The sequence below is a fragment of the Panthera onca genome, chromosome D4 (assembly GCF_046562875.1).
Source record: "Panthera onca isolate mPanOnc1 chromosome D4, mPanOnc1 haplotype 2, whole genome shotgun sequence".
NCBI classification, from domain to species: domain Eukaryota; kingdom Metazoa; phylum Chordata; class Mammalia; order Carnivora; family Felidae; genus Panthera; species Panthera onca.
Genome location: NC_138351.1, coordinates 73,811,078 through 73,818,290, shown reverse-complemented (window position 1 = coordinate 73,818,290; position 7,213 = coordinate 73,811,078). Strand labels below are relative to the sequence as shown.

The 7,213-nt window shown below is 41.6% G+C and overlaps 1 long non-coding RNA gene across 1 annotated transcript; it reads right to left on the bottom strand.

Moving 5' to 3' along the window:
* Window positions 1-951: 951 nt before the first annotated feature.
* On the bottom strand, window positions 952-3,507 carry LOC132663065 (uncharacterized). Its single transcript, XR_013551691.2, has 2 exons — window positions 3,212-3,507; window positions 952-1,417 (listed from the first exon to the last, which is right to left on the bottom strand). It is a non-coding gene; the product is annotated as an uncharacterized LOC132663065 (long non-coding RNA).
* Window positions 3,508-7,213: the final 3,706 nt, after the last annotated feature.

The following is a 7,213-nucleotide window of genomic DNA, read 5'->3' as shown; positions in this document are numbered from 1 at the left end:
AGAAATAGCTCAATGGTAAAAAAATGGGGGGCTAAAAATTATATATGTAATATATATAGATATATACTTGGCATTTCAAATCCTAATCCATAAAAGTGGGATTGATAGATTTGAACAAATAAGCAAAATACTGTATTTACAGATAGAGAAACAAGACTGGTAGGGACTGTTGTTCTGCATACAACAGAAAAGATATTAATGTTCAGAATATAGCTAAGTTCCTATCAGTAAGACAGATAAAGATAACCTATACAGAAGAAAACTTTCCTTGGGCACCTGGGTGACTTAGTTGGTTAAGCAACAGACTCTTGGTTTCTGCTCAGGTCAATGATTTCATGGTTTGTGAGATCAAGCCCCGAGTGGGGCTCTGCACTGACAGCATGGAACCTGCTTAGGATTCTCTCTCTCCTCTCTCTCTCTCCCTCCCCTGCTTGTGCACGTACTTGCACACACACTCTCTCATAGTAAACCTTAAAAAAAAAAAAGAGGAGTGCCTAGGTATCTCAGTCGATTAAGCATCTGACTTCAGCTCTAGTCATGATTTCTTTTTACAGATTGTGAGTTTGAGCCCCATGTGCGGCTCTGTGCTGACAGCTCAGAGCCTGGAGCCTGGTTTGGATTCTGTGTCTCCCTCTCTCTCTGCCCCTTCCTGGCTTGTGCTCTGTCTCTCCCTTGCTCTCAAAAATAAATAAATATGAAAAAAAATTTTTGTGTGTGTATGTAGTTTTATGGGTTTAAAAAAATGTTTTTAAAAATGTTTTTATTTATTTTTGAGAGAGAGAGATAGATCATGAGCAGTGGAGGGGCAGAGAGAGAGGGAGACCAAGAATCTGAAGCAGGCTCCAAGCTCTGAGCTGTCATCACAGAACCTGACACAGGGCTTGAACTCATGAACCGTGCGATCATGATCTGAGCTGAAGTCAGAAGCTTAACCAACTGAACCAACTGTCCCATAGTTTTATGGTTTTATTAATACAATTATGACATGCACATAAGGTGTCTATTCATTTTCTTCACTGTGTAGCCTGGCCTTCAGCTGGGCTGCTTTTCCACAATGGCTTTGTGGTTCTTGGGGGAGGTATTGTGATCAATCTCTGCACAGCAAGATTTGTTGCACATTAGCAGCACTTCGAGCTCCTTGACATTGTGGACCAGGAACTCCTGGAAGCCACTGGGCACATGTGCTTTGTTTTCTTGTTGCTCCCATAACCAGTGTTGGGCATCAAGATCTGGTCCTTGAATCTTTTGCGCACCCTATTGTCAGTGCCTCTGGGTTTCTGCCAGTTGTGCTTAATTTTGACATACTGGTCTGACTGGTCCAGGATGAACTTCTTGGTCTTCTTTTGAATGATTTTGGGCTTCATCAGAGGTCTAAGGGTGGCTATGATGTGGATGGCTGCCACCTCCACAAGTATCGCTGAGGAAGAGGGAAAAGAAAAAATTTCAAATGATGAAATATGTAATCAATGAAATGAACATATAAATGATACCTAACTTTACCAATCAGGTAAAGTAAAATCAAGAAAACATCAAATAGGCAAAAGTAATTTTTATTTATTTAAAAACAGTTTTTACGTTTATTTATTTTTGAGACAGACAGAGCACAAGTGAGGGAGGGGCAGAGAGAGAATGAGACACAGAATCCAAAGCAGGCTCCAGGCTCTGAGCTGTCAGCACAGAGCCCAACGTGGGGCTTGAACCCACAAACTGTGAGATCGTGACCTGAGCTGAAGTCAGACACTTAACCAACTGAGCCACTCAGGTGCCCCTTAAAGTAATTTTTAAAGTTAATATATAAGGCAGATTCCAGTCAGGAAAATAGAACCTATACTAGGTAGTTGAATAAAGGGACTTTAATACAGGGAAGTTGTTGCAAAGGTATAAGGACATCTAAAAATGCAAAAAGGAGACAGTGAGACACAAGAGAGTGACAATAGCTGCCAGAGGCTGTATGTTTGTTGCTCCCAAAATTCATATGTTGAGACCTAATCCTCAAAGTCATGGCATTTGGTTTTAGACTTTCCAGACTTCAGAACTCTGAGAAATTTCTATTGTTTACAAGCCACCCAGTCTAGGGCATGTGTCCTGTGATAGCAGCCCGAATGGACTAAGACACATGCACTGCTGGTGAAAGTATAAATTATTATAGCTTTATAGAAAGATAGTTTCATGATATCTAAAATTTATTTAATCCTCTGATTTTGTCCTAATCAAATAAGGGTGTGGAGAAAGATTTAGCTATAAGCATATTTATTTCATATTTTCTTACAATAGGAAAAATTGGAAATGATATGCTACCACTCAAATATTTAGACTCAGTTTGATAGAAAGTTGTGCTAACGTTAATGCAGAATAATATTTAAAGACATGAAGGAATGTTTACAAGAAATTAAATTTTAAAAGCACTTTCAAGGCACCTGGTCGGCTCAGTCAGTTAAGCATCTGACTCTTGATTTCGGCTCAGGTCATGATCCTAGGGTTGTGGGATCAAGCCCACCTCAGGCTCAGTGCTGAGTGTGGAGCCTGCTTGGGATTCTCTCTCCCTCTGCCCCCTTCCCCCTCTCATGCTTGCCCTCTCTCTCAAAATAAATAAATAAACCTTTAAATAAGTAAAAGCAGTTTCATTGTATGTATGTTTGTATGTATGTATGTATGTATGCATTTATTTTAAGGTTTATTTACTTATTTTGAGAGAGAGGGAGACAGAGAATTTCAAGCAGGCTCCTGGTTGTCAGAGCAGAGCCCAGTTTGGGCCTCTAACTCACTGTGAGATAATGACCACAGCCAAAACCAAGAGTCAGAGGCTTAACCCACTGAGCCACCCAGGCGCCCCATGTTGCTCTATTTTTAATTTCAGAAGTATCTACAGTACACACTTAACAAGTAAATATGTATTTACATATATGTGACACATATACAGTGCAGGTAATATTTAAATATATAATAGTGGGCTTTTACCTGATTTTAATCTTTTTTCCTTATCTCTATTCTCTACAACCCACTATATTCTTTGTATAGAAAAAAGTAAGGTATGCACATTCCCTTTCAATTAAAGTTATTTATTGGGCTCTACTCAAGAAGAGATGTGGAGGAGGACACAATTTACAAGGATTCATCGAAGCACTGTTTTGAGTGCCATTAAAATGAACATAACCTAAACACGTAACAGACAAAAAAGCTAGACAATATATTACAAGAAAAGTAGTTTTACCTTTTTCTTGGCTGCAATCATTCTTTCTCTTTTCATACCCCGCGCCCTCCCAACACATGAAGAATGGGGCTGTCTGTATTTTTAGAATACTATACGCACACCACGGTGTCAACAGGGATTGTCCCTTTGTTAAGGAATTCCATCTAGTTTGTGGGGTTTTTTTTTACAGTCCTTTTCGCTCGTTGAATAAAAGGTTATTACTATAATGTATAGGCGTTCCTTTTGTGTAAAGGTTAACGAAAAATCTGCATGCCTTTGGATTCATGCTAGTCTACAATGAAAGAAGAAGCTTACCCTCTCCTTCTTTTCTCTTTTTATGTGAATAACGAAAGAAAACTAGTCCCACTCCCAAGGCGCCACGAGATAGAAAGTCAACCAGCCTTCGCGTGTAAGACTCCGCGGCCGCGCGCCCTGCCTTTGCAGAGCATGCTGGGAATGTAGTCCCAGACGGCCGCTTGCGCAGGCGCACTTCCTGGCTCGCGCGGTGAAGGCTCTGGGTGGTCGGAGGGTGTTCTTCATTTCTTCGTGGAGCTGGTGAGTACGTTTTTTTCCTGACGCCTGCACTCGGGTGGTAGCCAGGAAGGGGCCTCCGCCCAGGACTCCTCCAGACCCTGGGGGATGAGGTGGAGCGCGAGTAGCCTGTGGAGCGTGTCTTCCCGGCTCAATGGCGGGGGCGGAAGAAAGACGGAGAATTGGAGGTCGCGGTTCGCGTCCGCGTTGAGGCGCGAAGCGGTGTCTTGGGCTCCGCGACGGGGTTTAAGCCGGCCTAGGGCTGTCTCTGGGTTAGGGGAAGCAGAGCCCTGGTTGGGCACCCCAGCTTTAAGGGTCAAGGTTTGGGCTCTCACTTGGGGGTTGGGGGTAGGAGGGCAGGTTGGGAAGACGAGCGCGGTCTTCGGGGTCTTTGGCTGTGGTGGGATCAGATACTAAAAGGAGAGGGACCGCCGCTCCAGCCCTTGTTTGAGAATTGGAGGAAAACTGATCTAGGAACTTAGGACCCCCGCCCACCGCCCGTCCCCAGTGTAGGCCTTCTGACATCCACTTCTTTGCTCTTTCCTCTGAAATGCAGCTTCACCAAAGGGTTTTTTGTTTTGTTGTTTTGTAGATAAATTTCTGAAGCCTTTTCTGTCGGGAGTTGTGGAATTGATTCCCTACTCTTATGGGCTGTGAAGAGCAGTGACTGTTATGTTACATCCAGGTAGTCAGACAGGGTTCCTATAGAGACAGTCCTGACTTCTCAGGGCCCCTTTTTCAGCTCTGCTTTCTCAGGTCTCTGTTTAACTAGACAAGATGTCATTAAGGAGGACATGACTACATTGTCTTTGGTGAGCAAAACTTTGCAAGGCAATTTGTACCTTAAGCTGGTTTTAATTTCTAAAATTACCGCCTGAAGTTTGATACATCACATGTAGTTAAATATCCTTTGTAATTTTCTTAAATTGCTCATATTTATATGTGCATATTACATGTGTATATTTATGCAGTAATATATGTATACATGTATCCAAATATGTCCTTTAAACATCAGAATAACTGTTAGCATGGCAAGATGCTCACTTATGAGAGGCATGTGAGAAGCGAGACTGAGGAAACAGCAGAATCTTCCATCTCACACTTAACTCCCAGTAGTATATACTTTCTTGAGTCTCTTTGGCAATGTTATATGCATAAAACATACAAGTGAGTCTATTATGCAATGTGATTTTTACTTTTTCTTCCCTGAAATATCATCTCTGTGCCCAGAGGGAAGAAAGAAAGATCTTTCTTTTTTGTCGTTGAGTAAATGTTAATGGCCTGCTTTTTGCCAGATAGTGTGTGAGGCACTGGGGACACAGCAGTGAACAAAACAAAGTCCCTGCGTCCATGGAACTGATGGTCTAGGATGGGAACACAGATAATAAATAAGTAAATATACAGCGTGTCAGATAGTGACTAGCAGAGGAAACTACGCTAGAGTAATAGGCTTAGGGGAGGCTCAGGACAGCTGTTATTTCATGTAGTGTGACACTGAGTAGAGATTTGAAAAAAACGAGGGGCTGAGCCTTGCAGATAGCTGAGGTTGCGGTGGGGAATTCATAGAGGGAGGAGCAAATGCAAAGACCCAGGGGCTCAAATGCACTGAGCCTTTATGGAGGCCACTGTGGACAGAAGAGTAAGTTGATGTTGACAGTAGATGACAGTAGATGTTGAGATGAGAGAGGTAAGAGGGCTCCACATCACAGGGCTGAGTAGGAGTTTGGCTTTTACTCTGAGATGAGAAGCCATAGGAAGGTGGTTTGTAGTAGTTTTTGTTTAATCAGCTCTGTGGAGGTATAATTTACGTGCAATTTACCAGTTTTTGCAGGAGGGTTTTTGAGGAGAGAAGTGACATGATTTGACTTATATGTTAAAGGAACCATTTTGGACGCTCGGTTGAGAATAAACTCCATGGGAGCAAGACATAGGACATTTAGTTAGGAAGCTAAGGCAGTGATCCAGTGCCCCATTCCTGCCAACCATTTGATACGTTGCTCACATCAGACCTCCAGCTCCTTGCCCGCCTTCACCCTCAGCTGATGATCCTGGTTCCTATTTCACTGAGACACGAGAACCAGAAAAGAACTTCCAAAGGCTCTCACCCTTACATCCACCAGCCTTCCTGGAAGTATTTTCCTGTCGTTCGTCCTCCTGTTACTATAGAGAAAAGGTCTGTGCTCCAATGTATGGCTAACCGCTCTACTTGTGCATTAGATCCCGCTTCCTCTCATGTACCCAGGCCACTGTCTGGGATCATCATTGGGCAGAATTCCTGATAGTTCTGCAACTCATATATATTTTTTATTTGGATATATCAACAACACTAATTTTTCCAGAAAAAATAAAAAAATTCAAATGCAGATTAAAAATATTATAAATGAGATAATATTCATCAACACTAATTTGCTCTGGAAGAAATCTCTACTGTTATTTCATGCATCTATCATCCTTGAGTTACAAGGGACTTCCGTTCAAAGAGTTCAACTATAGCCCTGTTGGAACAGAACTAATGCATGGAATTTCCTTCTCTTCCAAGTACAACTCATTTTCAGTTTGGTTTATGTCAAATATAGAAAAGACAAGACATCTCAGCCAATTGTCAAAGCTTTGCTATCTATGTTTTCAGCTTGGGCTGAGACCATTGAAATGCATATTGATTTCCCTTAAGTTGAGTACAGATTCCATTGTCATTCGTGAATGGAGATTTGCTTTACAGCCATTCAAGTTGCATGTGGCAACCATGAGGCTGTCCATTAAAGCTGCTTACAGCTGTCTATGCATTCGATTAAAAATGAATACAGTGTTACAATTACTTAAAAACTTAATTTATAATGTATTCCTGTCTTTAGAAAGACTCACGGAAACTTGAATAGCCCATTGCTCTTTCAAAAAATTTCTACAGGGGCACATGGGTGGCTCAGTTGGTTAAGTGTCTGACTCTTGATTTTGGCTCAGGTCACAATCTTATGAGATCGAGCCCCTGGGTTGAGCTCAGTGTGGAGCATGGAACCTGCTTGGGTTTCTCTCTATCTGCCTCTCTCTCTCTCTCTTTCTCTCTCTCTCTCTCTCTCTCTCTCTTAAAATAAAAAACTTAAAATAGTTCTATAGACTTCTAAACTTTTTCCTCTATGAATTTGACTAATAATCCAAAATTATTCTTTTGGTCATTCTTGTCATTTTTTTCCCCCAAAAGTAGTGCTTGGGCTATTTTTAAATAGAAATAATACTGAACTTGAGAACAGATGAGAGGAATATAGTGCTAGCTATACCTGGCTAACTGTGTGACCTTAGGCAAGTTACTTAATTATTGTTGGCTTGAATTGTGTCTTGGGCAAACTAGGAAGTTAGTCTTCATGTTTCCTGAGCCTCTTTCTAGTTCAAGTGCTTGGCATCATGACATCCTTTGTGAGGTTCAGAAAGTAAAAGCCTCTAGAATCTGGTCCTTGTGTTCATCTTTTTGTCTTTACTGCTCTATCAACAGCAGAGTCA